The following is a 13339-nucleotide window of genomic DNA, read 5'->3' as shown; positions in this document are numbered from 1 at the left end:
TGCCATGTGACAAATCTTACTTAAATATTTGGTATATTCACTTGATCTCTTGGAGGATTTGGCCAGCTTACAGTTGCTTAGTTAGGGATAAACATGCTAACCCCAGCTGATGATTAGTTTAGGGCTCAGGCCTTAGCGGCACGTATTGCCTGGTTTTATCTGCACGCAAAGAAACTTCCATAACTTGCCTTCTACGTGACAAACAGGTGGATGGGTTTTTCCATTAGCTAGTCTAGAAGTTAGGTTACACTTCTTTCTAAACCAATGTGATGGTATGTCTTACAAATAATATCTATTATAATCATAATTAACTACAGGGGCCAAAAAATATGTTTTGTGAGTTCTTAAATAATTTTTTTTTTCAGTTTTGTGTGCAAATTATGAATTTCTTCATTTAAAATAGTAGTGTAGGAACAAGCAACACTAGTACTATATACAGTGTGATATTTAGTGTGGATACCAGTCTTAGATGCCTTTGAATTGTCAAGCTCAATGTTTAACCCCTTAAAGACACATGACATGTGTGACATGTCTTGATTCCCTTTTATTCCAGAAGTTTGGTCCTTAAGGGGTTAATTTAATGTGTCTGAGAATATCTGCAGAATATCTGCATAAGGGGACAACTAGTATTCCAGCTCTATTCAACCACAAGAGCTGGCTAAGCATTGTGTGAGGTGTAGTCTACAGCAAATGGAGTACCAGAGACTGACGGCACATTTTGATTATGATTCTTTTCTTTGGCTGTGCAACAAAAGACATAGAAAACATCACTGAAAATAGCTGTATTTAACACAATGTTTGAAACAATGTGGCATGTTGTGTAATATCAGCAGTGAAAAGGTTAAGAGAGTTGCACTAAAAATAATTGAGTTCGGTATGTGTAAATATGTTATAATGAGAGTAACAGGTGATTCTAAGACCACTCTTCCTCTGTGTGTCTGATTCTGTCACAGTGTCACATTGCGCATTGACTGTTAGGTTGGAACTGATGCAGTGAAATTCCAATTGTTGCAATGTATTGATTTTATTTTCATGAGGTCAGAGGGTTTAAATATAAATGTTCCCAGGAGTAATTACTACACTGCATGAAGGTTTGGAAGCTGGGCTTGAGGTTTGCATCTCAACGTACTGTGGCAGCAATATGAGGCCTATACTCTAAGATGAGTTAAAGGGACTACAATACTAATTTTAGCGTGTTGTAGTAGTGATGGTGCCAGGATTCTTTAGCTACAACTCTAGCACAATTTTTGTGAAATTGCTCAAAAACAGTTTCACAAAACCTGGGAGCCTGAGGAGGTAATGGCTCATTGCACAATAGCCAGTACAATATGCTATATTAGCTGTGGTGCTTAATTCCTCTGTTACCGATTGCTCTCTAACTCGTTACTTCTGGCTGTATTTGTCCCTCTATAAACATTGATAGAGTAATACAAATAATCAACAGCAATGCAATAATAAAAAATAAATAAATACCTTTAATTCACCCATATACAGTGTTTAGTAAATATATCAACCTCTGTTTTACTTTTGACATTTATTGATATATATTTTTTGTTTTCAAATATGTCCAGGGAAATGACGTAAGTGACAGTATTGAAAGGACATTCTAAGCACTGTAACCAGTTTAGCTTAATTTAGTGGTTGTGGTACAAGGAGTCTTTTGGTGCAGCCCCTTCAGTTTTCGTATAGTGTGGAAAATCCAATCCAAATTTGAATCTCAATCATAGACTGTGAACACTAGATTAACCCCTTAAGGACCAAACTTCTGTAATAAAAGGGAATCATGACATGTCAGACATGTCATGTGTCCTTAAGGGGTTAAGAAATCCCAGCTTCCAAATCTGGTTATATAATGAGGATGCGGATTGCTGTATTATCTCAACCGCAGCAGAGCTAGCCTTTTGTTTTTGAGGTTTTATTTTAAAAAGCTTTTGATAAAACTAGTGGGATGGTGCACTGCTTTTACCATAAACAATACATCAGGCTGTAATGAGTAAAACCTTCAGTCTGGTAGTACAGGTAGTACAGTATGTGACTAGCCAACTGAAATTTCTCATCAGCTAAATAAAATAAATAAAAAAAAAGATCTGACAAATATGACATTAATAAAACATTGCCTACATTATATGACAATTAGGGGACTTCCATTATTAAAGGGGCACTATAGTCACCAAAACAACTTTAGCTTAATGAAGCAGTTTTGGTGTATATGTCATGCCTCTGCAGTCTCACTGCTCAATTCTCTAAATCACTTTTGTTTCATACCATGTAACAATAGCCAAACCCAGGGCTGTGTGTAAGTCATATGTAGGATGTGACTAGCGCTGCATAAACAAAATGTATTAACACATAAATGGCAGAGAATTGAGCAGTGAGACTGCAGGAACATGATCTATACATCACACCTGCTTCATTAAGTTAAAGTTGTTATGGTGAGCATAGTGCCCCTTTAATATAGCTTGATGTTGACTGGATGACATATCAATCAATCCAAGCAATCAGAATGCAGACCTAATTTCAAATCTGTTAGTTAATGTTGTCTCTACTTTCCCGGAGGCTCACGTTACCTGCTATAATTTGGATTTATAATTCAGGACCATAAGCGCACAGTGCAGAAGTCAAACTGGAAATGAAACCAAAGACTTAAATTCAAATAGCTTACTTTTTTTTATTTAATGTGTGTGTTATGGATCAATAATTTCCTCTTGTTGAATAGAAACCTTTTTCCATTAATGTATGACACCGTCCTTTTGATTTGACAGAAAACTTGAACCAGTGAATCTATGTTTTTCCTTATTATACAATATAGTATACATTGGTAACATACTTCTCCTATTGCTAGACTTGAGGATAATCATTTAGAATTAATGTTTATATGCTAGGGACATGTTCTAGAGCATTCCCATGAAGGAATGACAGTACAGGCTTTTTTAACGTTGTGCTTTTTCTTGCCTGTCAGGAGCGTTTTTCTGCAGCAGATCATTTTTTGGTGATTTGTGACTTCTTGGTAAAGTGTCAGTGGAATGTACACAGTGTGCGTTCCCATCATCAGCTCTTCTGCTTGACATTCTGAACATTCCACTAATTAGAGAAGCCATGCTAATAACAAGGGGGTTTTCTATTCAAAGTTGTTTGTTAAATTCTGAAAACAAATTACAGATAGGAAGGAAACTAGCAAAGGATGCTTGCCCACCAGAAGCAATGAGGATATACACTGATCAGCCACAGCATTAAAACCATCTGTCTAATATCATGTAGGTTTCCCATTGTGCTGCCAAATCAGCTCTGATGCATCAAGGCATGGACTCCACATGCAAATACTTTAAAGGACCACTCTAGGCACCCAGAAAATGCACTTCAGCTTAATGAAGTGGCCTGGGTGCCAGGTCCCTCTAGGATTAACCCTTTTTTTTTTTTTTATAAACATAGCAGTTTCAGAGAAACTGCTATGTTTATAATAGGGTTAATCCAGCCTCCAAATCCTCTAGTGGCTGTCTCACTGACAGCCGCTAGAGGCGCTTGCGTGATTCTCACTGTGAAAATCACAGTGAGAGCACGCAAGCGTCCATAGGAAAGCATTGTAAATGCTTTCCTATGAGACCGGCTGAATGCGCGCACAACTCTTGCCGCGCATGCGCATTCAGCCGAAAAGGAGGATCGGAGGCGGAGAAGAGGAGGAGAGCTCCCCGCCCGGCGCTGGAGAAAGGTAAGTTTTAACCCTTTACTCTCCCCAGAGCCCGCCGGGAGGGGGACCCTGAGGGTGGGGGCACTATAGTGCCAGGAAAACGAGTATGTTTTCCTGGCACTATAGTGGTCCTTTAAGTCCTGCAAGTTGCAAGGTGGGGCATCCATGGATCTTCCTTATTGTTTTAGATATGGGGAATTTAAAGGCCAATGCAGAACCTTTGAACTCTTTGTCATGTTCCTCAAACCATAACTGAACATGTTTTGCACTGAGGCAGGATGCATTATCCTGCTGAAAGAGGCCACTTCCATACCACTGCCATGAAGGGGTGCACATGGCCTGTAACACTCTCTAGCAGGGCCGGCGCTACCTGTAAGGCGGACTAGGCAGCCGCCTAGGGCGCCCCTTGGGAAGGGGCGCCGCCAGGAGCGCCGGCCCCCCTAATGCTGCAGCCGCCCGAGCGCTCTGTTGAGAGCCTCAGGCGGCTGCAGCTTTGCCCGGGCTGGTGCGTCCATGAGGGCGCACCGCCCGGGCACAGCATGAGGAGAGGGAGGGGGCTGACAGGAGGGAAGCGCTCAGCGCTCCCTCCTGTCACTCCCTCTCTGTAGCGTGACCGAGCGCAGTATAGTCCGCCGGTACAGGGAGCATCTGTCTCCTGTACTCGGACGGACTAACAGGAAGTGAACACTGGTGTTCACTTCCTGTCAGTCCGCCGGGTACAGGAAACAAAAGCTCCCTGTACCCGCGGACCATGATACAGAGCTCGGCCACGCTACTATAGAGGTAGGGGAGGGTGGGGGGAATAAATAGAGAGGGGGGGGGGGGGAGATAAATAAATGGAGAGGGAGGGGAGGAGGAGAAATCAATGAAGAGGGAGGGGGGGAGAAATAAATGGAGAGGGGGGGGAGGAGAAATAAATGGAGAGGGAGGGGAGGAGGAGAAATCAATGAAGAGGGGGGGGGGAGAAATAAATGGACAGGGAGGGGGGAGAAATAAATGGACAGGGAGGGGGGGAAATAAATGGACAGGGGGGGGGGATAAATGGACAGGGAGGGGGGAATAAATGGACAGGCAGGGTGGGGGGAATAAATGGACAGACAGGGAGGGGGAAATAAATGGACAGACAGGAAAGGGGGAAATAAATGGACAGGGAGGGGGTAAATAAATGGACAGGGAGGAGGAGGGAATAAATGGACAGGAGGGGGAGGGAATAAATGGACAGGGAGGGGGGGGGATAAATGGACGGGGGGGGATAAATGGACAGGGAGGGGGGGGAATGGACAGGGAGGGGGGGGAATGGACAGGCAGGGTGGGGGAATAAATGGACAGGCAGGGTGGGGGGAATAAATTGAAAGGGGGGGGATAAATTGACAGGGAGGGGAATTGACGGGATTAGGAGGGGGAATGAGAGTGGGGAGGGGAGAAGAGAGTGACAACGGGGGAGACGAGAGTGACAAGGGAGGGGGAGAAGAGAGGGACACGCAGGGGAGAAGAGAGTGACAAGGGAGGAGGGGGGAGAAGAGAGGGACAAGAGGGGGGAGAAGAGAGGAACATGGGGGGGAGAAGAAAGGGACAAGGGGGGTTGAGAAGAGAGTGACGAGGGAGGGAGAGGGGGAGAAGAGAGTGACAAGGGAGGGGGGAGAGATTGACATCCATCACACACACACAATGCACCCCTTGCACACAGAAAAACACACAATGCATTACACACAGACACACACACACAAGCAATTCAACCCTTACACACAATGCATCCCTTACACACACAGAAACACACAATGCATTCCTTACACACACTCAATGCACCCCTTACAGACGCACACACTGCATCCCGTACATACACAGAAACACTCATTGAAGCCCTTACACATACAAACACAGATTCACACAATGCATTCCTTACACACATATCAGGACATCCCCTACTCCTGTGAACAAACTAATTGGTGGAACATGAAGGTGGACCCTGGGGCCCAGACCTTGAGCTGTGCAAAGGGCCTTAAAAAAAATGGAGCCTTCTTCCTGTTCTCCCAGAACACAAACAGCCTCCAGAGAGCCTGTTCTACACCAGACCAGTGGAGCCAGACTGCAGGTAGAGCCCATCACCATCCTCATCTGATTGTAAGTAGGCAATCTAGTATATTATTCGTGGCACTAATCTCTAATTTACCTCACATTAAAGGGACACTTTAGTCCCCAGAACCACTGCAGCTTAATGTAGTGGTTCTGGTGTCTATAGCCTGTCCCTGCAGGCCTTTTAATGTAAACATGGTGGCACTGCAGCACTTGCGTTAGTTAACATGGGGCATTGTGATGTCATATGGGGGGCGGCAAACTTTACTTTTGCCTAGGGCGGCAAAAATCCTTGCACCGGCCCTGCTCTCTAGGCAGCAGTAACATCCACATACATGTCAGGACTCAAGGTTTCCCAGAGCATTACACTGCCTCCACCGGCTTTGCTTCTTTCCATAGTGCATCCAGCTGCCACCTCTTACCAAGGTAAATGATGGACATGCACTTGGCCCTTGTCAAAGTCACTCATATATTTTTCCTTGCCCTTTTTTTTTTGCTTCCAACACATGAAATTCAAGAACTGGCTGTTTACTTGCTGCCTAAGATATGATTGTGTGTTTGTGTGTATGTGTGTGCACACACACACACACCTTAAAAACTAAATAAAAAATGCTTAGTATACAAGGTGAACTGAATTGATTTCCCAGCCAGTCTATGGTCTCCGTCAGTTTACTCTGTGATTTCATATGTAGCAGAATCTAGTTTAGATGTATAGTTTATCACTCCCGCGTGGTTAGTCAGTAAATTATAAACTGGCAGGTATTTGAAAGAAATTTCACATTTCTGACCGAAGTAGCGGAAATCAAAACATAGCTAACATGGAGAATTTTTGGAGTTTTGTTGGTGTGACCTAACATTTAAATCCACTGTGTATTTACTTTGTATCCCCTCAATAGGAGGAACTCTTGAAGTTCCTTTGGGTTGGAGAAGTAGTCTTGGTCAGCACCAGGCTACTCTCCAGCCGTGCAGTGTGCAGAAACTGATCCCTCCTAAACGCAGTGTATTTTCTGACACAAATGTCTTGTTGTCATAAAGAGACACCATTGACACTAAAACCATTTCATCTTATTGAATTGGGTATAGTGCCTAGAGTCCCCTGGCACTGTCTCTGCATTCCATTTTTAGGTAGCTTAATATTGAATGGGAGTCCCTGGCCATCCACAGCCCTGCCCCCACTGAAGGTATGGCTAACACAGAGATTACACATGGGCATAGTCATACCAATTCATACCAGCAATTGGTGGCTGTGACATGCTGACAGTAGTCAGCTGACACTCTCACGCAATCTTACTGCCTAGTGTAACACAGGCTAATGCTTCCTCATTAGTGTAAGCAGAATAGAGGGGATGGTGGGCTGGGTCTTCTTATTTAACTTTAAACCTTTTAGTTTAACACTGAATGGAAGGCTGATACCTGACATCTGCAGACACTATAACCACTATAATGAGATGAGGTATTTTTTGTGCCTAAAGAGTTCCTTTAACCCCGTAAGGACCAAACCTCTGGAATAAAAGGGAATCATGACATGTCACACATGTCATGTGTCCTTAAGGGGTTAAGTAAATCTTCTTTAGCTATTTGGTCAAAATTATACAATTTCTATTTCACTATTCCACATTCCCTGTTTAGTGGATAAACCCTTTACTGAATGAAAGCAAAATATGTTTGATAAGCAATCTAATATATTGCGTAAATAGTACTTGAGCTTGTAACCTTTCTTGGAATTTCACAAGTTTACTTCTATCTCCTTAAAGGGTGACATGATTAAACTATTGACTATGAGAATGCTGTACTCAAGTTTCATGAATGTGTATACTCATAAATGCCCATAAAATGCATGCTTTTTCAGCTTTACAAACTGTTAAAATGCTCCTGCATTTGATTATGTCTTGAGTGCTCCTGCACTGTAGCACTCTTTAGTAGATTTGGGCCACAGTGTTTCCATTACCATTGTTGTTTCCATGGACTCACATGGCTGCTAAGATTTTAAGTGGCAGTAGTTTACATGAGGGAATGTTGAAGTATAAAAGATGAATACAATTCTTGAATGCATAATTGCGGGGGCTTGATGCAAAGGTACTATTTGTGTGCATGGTTTTTAAAGCCAACATGGAATTGTTCTGGAGCCATAATAAAAAAAAGTGTTTATTAAGATCTGATTTAGTGGACAAAAGGAGACTTTATTGATCTTTGTGTCCATTTTCAATCTAATTATATAAGCTTTTATTATTTCATGCCCTTATATAGACCTTGGTATATTTATACTGGAGCATATTGGAATTCTACAAACAAATCCCTGAAAGGTTTAAAAGGATCACTATAGTGTCAGGAAAACGAACTCGTATTCCTGACACTATACAACCCTTAGGTCCCCTGTGACAGATCCTCTGTCTCTGGGTTATAAATCTATACTCTGGTTCGTCTGTTTGTTCACTAAAAAAAACCTTTCATTCCCTTGCTGGTTTGTCTATTTGTTCACCTAAAACCTCTTCCATTCCCTTGCTGGTTTGTCTATTTGTTCACCTAAAACCTCTTCCATTCCCTTGCTGGTTCGTCTATTTATTCACCTAAAACCCTTTCCATTCCCTTTCTGCAAAATGGTACTTCGGATACAGTCGAAGTAGTGGCGGCGGCCATCTTATTCAGTCGAATGTGTTCAGCTGTGTTTTGTCGTCGAGTTCATGGAACTCAAATCGGATATGCGACGGCACAAACACCACTGAACAGCTACCTTCCAGAGAAATGTGACTATTCATTCGTGAATCGAAGCCCACAAACAAGGCCATTCACCATTCCGTTCGGTAATTCGAACGGTAATTCGACTGTTTTAAATAGACCAGCTGCACAGCCTAATTCTCTGGAACTATTTTGGGAATGAAACCATGCATGCGGTCGATCAAAAGAGACTTCCATGAATTTCCTGAACCCCTGCTCTGATCTGGGTGATTTTTGGATATGTTGTTCACCCAGATCAGGGCTATCATGGGGATATGTTATGTTTTGGGGTGTTTTGTATACTTTGTGTAAAAAAATTTTTTTTCTGCCTGGGGATAATTAAGTTAGTACATTATCTACCTTAATTATATCACAGGCAGAGGGGAGGGATTGTGTGCTGTATGTTGGAGTGTCAGACATTGTTATATTGTTCTTATTGGTCTGTACAGTTTGTAATGCGGTGCTCCATCAGGTCCATGGGGTGTGCCTCTGGCCTGAGGAATTGTATATAAAGCCAACCTGTACCATTAAACCTTCAGACCTTCTTCACCCTCAATACTGAGTTCTGTCTCTTATTGTAGGGAGCTGCTATATCACTACAAGGGATTGCTATACTCGTTATACTCCCTTGCATAATCAATAGCTCTTGTAAGAGCTGTTCCTGTTATGCTCTCCTGGAGGAGAGATCTTTCCCACACGGTCCTGGATGTCAGCGGTTGGTCCAGGGTGAGAGGAAGACGACAAGATTCCAGTTAAGCTACGATGATTGCAGAGTCTGCGGCGCTGATGGTGTCCCGTGCGGTGCTTATAGTCCTCGGCGTCCGTTAGGAAGCATCCGTTGACGGAGGTGCCCAGTCGGGGTGCCAGGTGGTCTGTCCGTTACAAATCCCCCCACCCCACCCTCAGGACCCCCCCTCCCCTGGTGGTGAAGGGGTTAAAACCCCTTTAGTTACTTACTTTCATCCAGCACCGGGCTCCCTCGGCGCTGGTGACCTCTCAGGAAGACAGCCACTAGAGGCTGGATTAACCCTGCAATGTAAACATAGCAGTTTCTCTGAAGGGTTAAAATCTGGGGGACCTGGACTCAAGACCACTTCATTGAGCTGAAGTGGTCTGGGTGACTATAGTGTCCCTTTAAGAAACATTACTCTTAATATTTAACACGTGCAATTCCCCCTTTATTCCATCTCTCTTTCTCTTTATCTTCCATCTCTCTCCTATTATCTTTTTCTAGCTCACTTCCTCTTCTTGTAATTAAGTGGTCAGTTGTACGTTTAGCTGGGCAGGGAACCTCAAACACAGAGATATGTTGCAATCTGTTGGTCTAGAAGTACCTAAACAGCCATCACTGCCTTTATCCGGTGATTGCACCTCCACACCATTGACAGAGAGGGTGAGTATAGGTGGGTGTATGTACTTGTGGACAGAAGCCCATTAATACATAAGGAAGGCTCAATGTTAAGCCAATATTTACTTCAAGCCCAACTCAGCACTGTGTCCCAACACACCAGCCATTGACTCAGTGGACTCAGTGGGCAGACTTGCTGTATAGTATGATGCCAATGTGACTATTGTCAGCATTTCTGCCAGCATTGAGGAAGAATCCTAAACAACTTTCGCTTAATGAAGCAGTTTTGGTGTATAGATCATGCCTCTGAATTCTCACTGCTCAATTCTCTGCTATTTAGGAGTTTAAAACAAATTGTTTAATTTTCGATCAGATGTTAACTTACTTTAGAAGTTTAGAATATCTGTAAATTGATCCTTAATCACACACACACGGTACTCGTACAAGGGCTAGTAACAGAGCAATAAATATGAAATTCTAAATGAAACATACTGTGCAACAATAGAAGTGTAAGCATTACACTTTACAGGAAGTGTTTAGAAAGGCTGTGCACATTACATGCAGAGAATTGAGCAGTGAGACTGCAGGGGCATGATCTACACACCAAAACGTCTTCACTAAGAGAAAGTTGTTTTGAGGACTATAGTGACCCCTTTAAACAATGGGTTACTAAGAAGCTCTATTCAGCGGTATTGCTGTAAACTTGGCGGCTGTGTCTAACTGCGGACTAAAATGTCTGGAGGATATTCCCCTGCTGCACCCACATTTGCTTACCTCTGCTTTTCATTAAAAAATAGTACATTTATTTATTTGTATCACCTTTTAACATGACAATCCATCACCAACAAATCCCTTTTTATGGAGTGGAAAATGGCATGCTTATCTAAAAACCTCAGAATGTAATAAATCTAATGAAAGCACAATTATCATATTCCAAATTTTGGAGTTAACCCACTGAACATTGACTTTGATAGGACCGACAAATACATCTGACCCCAACTTTACCACAATCTTAGAATCTTTGCTACTATTTTACTTTATTGCTTGCGATTATACCTTTATGTGGAATGTACATATCTGTCAGACTTCTTTCCGGAAAGAGAAGCCTGTGTGCCACAATCCGCTGGATACAACTTGGAAAATGTAATTAATGTTGTGGTAAAATTTTACGGTATAGCAACACCGGAGAACGTGGCACCAATGAAAAAGAACAAATGTGTGCCTGTCACTGCACTTAATCAGGGACTATAAGTAAGATAAATGGATGGGATTTATCATAGATTTTAACAGGAAAGGAGTCAGCATGGGAAAGTGTATGCTGGTGCCACTGGTTCCCACGGTGATTGGCCCTTTTCTAGTACTTCAGAACACGTTTTATTATAGAACATTTTGATAAATCTCTAGATATGAGAAAGTTCCATGATAGGTACAAAATATCCCCTTAATTCCATGGTTAACTGATCTTTTCAAGATACAGCTATCAATTATTAATTAAAATTAATTCACAGTGAATTTCAAATTAGTCAATATAGCCAAACTGAAAAAATCTCTATGCCTGCTATGCTTCCAGTTCGGCTACTCTAGCCTTTTTTGAATTCACTTGGAATTCTAACTTTAGTGAATAACCCTCTATGATTATATTTCAATCATAATCAAAATTCTGAGCTGTCCAATACTTACCCAGTTTTTTTGGTTTTTTTTGTACCATTACTACCCCTGCTGGGAGACTGGTCGTACGATCTCCATTTTCTACAGTAATGCTTGCTCACATTTCCCATGTGCTTGAAAGCCATCGGTTTCAGAGCATGACCCTTTTTCCTGGCATGCTTCTTTTTGTGAAATATTTGACTTTCTATAAATATTTTCAAAATCACAAACAGATGCAACCAGCTAGTAATCAGAGCTAAGTATTCGGATCTGCAGAGAGTCAGAATGCAAATGACTCCAAATATAAAACCTAATGTTTTACCGACGGGCTTCCCTTTATTAACAGTTTTGTTGCCTAGCAGATGCATTGCGGCAATAAAACTACTGGGGTAAAGATCCTGCCATAGTTTTACAAAGAGACACAGCCACTAAGTTACAAACAAGCAGAACAGTAACTGCAAGAACAGTATATGTTCCAGTTAATTGCCTACATTAAAGGACCACTCTAGTGCCAGGAAAACATACTCGTTTTCCTGGCACTAGAGTGCCCTGAGGGTGCCCCCACCCTCAGGGTCCCACTCCCGCCCGGCTCTGGAAAGGGGAAAGGGGTAAAAACTTACCTTTTTCCAGCGGTGGGCGGAGAGCTCTCCTCCTCCGATCCTCCTCTTCTCCTCCCCGTCGGCTGAATGCGCACGCGCGGCAAGAGCTGCGCGCGCATTCAGCCGGTCACATAGGAAAGCATTCATAATGGTTTCCTATGGACGCTTGCGTGCTCTCACTGTGATTTTCACAGTGAGAATCACGCAAGCGCCTCTAGCGGCTGTCAGTGAGACAGCCACTAGAGGAAATAGGGGAAGGCTTAACCCATTCACAAACATAGCAGTTTCTCTGAAACTGCTATGTTTATGAAAAAATGGGTTAACCCTAGAAGGACCTGGCACCCAGACCACTTCATTAAGCTGAAGTGGTCTGGGTGCCTAGAGTGGTCCTTTAAGACATATGATGCTGGGGATAGGGCTGACTTTGGTGTGTGACGTGATTTGTGTCACTGGTGATGCTTATGGTTGCAAAACAGGCATGGTGACCCTTCTCATATGCATTTTAGAATCAGAGATAGCCCTGCAGGGGGGCTAGCTAGAGCCGCCCATACTCAGAGTGCTTGTGAGCACTGTCACAGGGGCTGGTATGCCTTGGAAAAGATTAGCACAGTGCGAGTGCATTTAATAATACTCTTTATTTTGTGTCTTTTCTCTGGTATCCCCAACAAAGAATAGTAAAAATCCTTCCCTTCAGAACAGGGGCAAAACTTCAATTTTGCGCAGTATAAATACCCCAAATTATGCAGTTGTGCTGTGCTTAATGGGGAGCTCAGGCAGGGGGCAATTAAGGTGTACAAAATACTTCAGTGCTATCTTAAAGGTTGTCTAAGGTAAATAAATTACAGAGATCACACTATAATGTCTACTTGTATACAAAGCAGGACTGCAGAATGCACTTATCCCTGACTGTTAGCCAAAAAATCTAGTCAGCTATGTTTTCACTTCAGCTACCATGGCCTTAAAGCGACACTGGAGACACTATAACTATTACATTCATTGAAGTGATTATAGTGCCTGGAGTCTCCTGGTACTGTCCCACTATTCAGGATTAGACCATTTGCAAGTAATTTAACACTGCATAAGGGTTCTTGGCTACCCGTAGTCCTGCCCCTAACAAAGGTATGGCAGAGATTATACACTTCCTTCTCGCCAAAACAATGCATACCAGCAATGTGCGCTGGGAGAGTTTGTAAGTGGTCAGCTGATACAGCTGCACATTGATGCTGAGGCTGATGCTGTCACTTTAAACTCTCATTTAACATTAAAAACAGT

At 42.7% G+C, this 13339-nt stretch overlaps 1 protein-coding gene across 7 annotated transcripts in view; it reads left to right on the top strand.

Moving 5' to 3' along the window:
• The window catches only part of CACNA1C (calcium voltage-gated channel subunit alpha1 C), a 590913-nt gene that overhangs the window by 284412 nt on the left and 293162 nt on the right, over nt 1–13339 (top strand). The window lies entirely within an intron of this gene.

The sequence above is a fragment of the Pelobates fuscus genome, chromosome 3, assembly GCF_036172605.1.
Source record: "Pelobates fuscus isolate aPelFus1 chromosome 3, aPelFus1.pri, whole genome shotgun sequence".
NCBI lineage: Eukaryota > Metazoa > Chordata > Amphibia > Anura > Pelobatidae > Pelobates > Pelobates fuscus.
The sequence above is the reverse complement of the archived record's forward strand: the minus strand, read 5'-3'. Positions and strand labels throughout refer to the sequence as shown.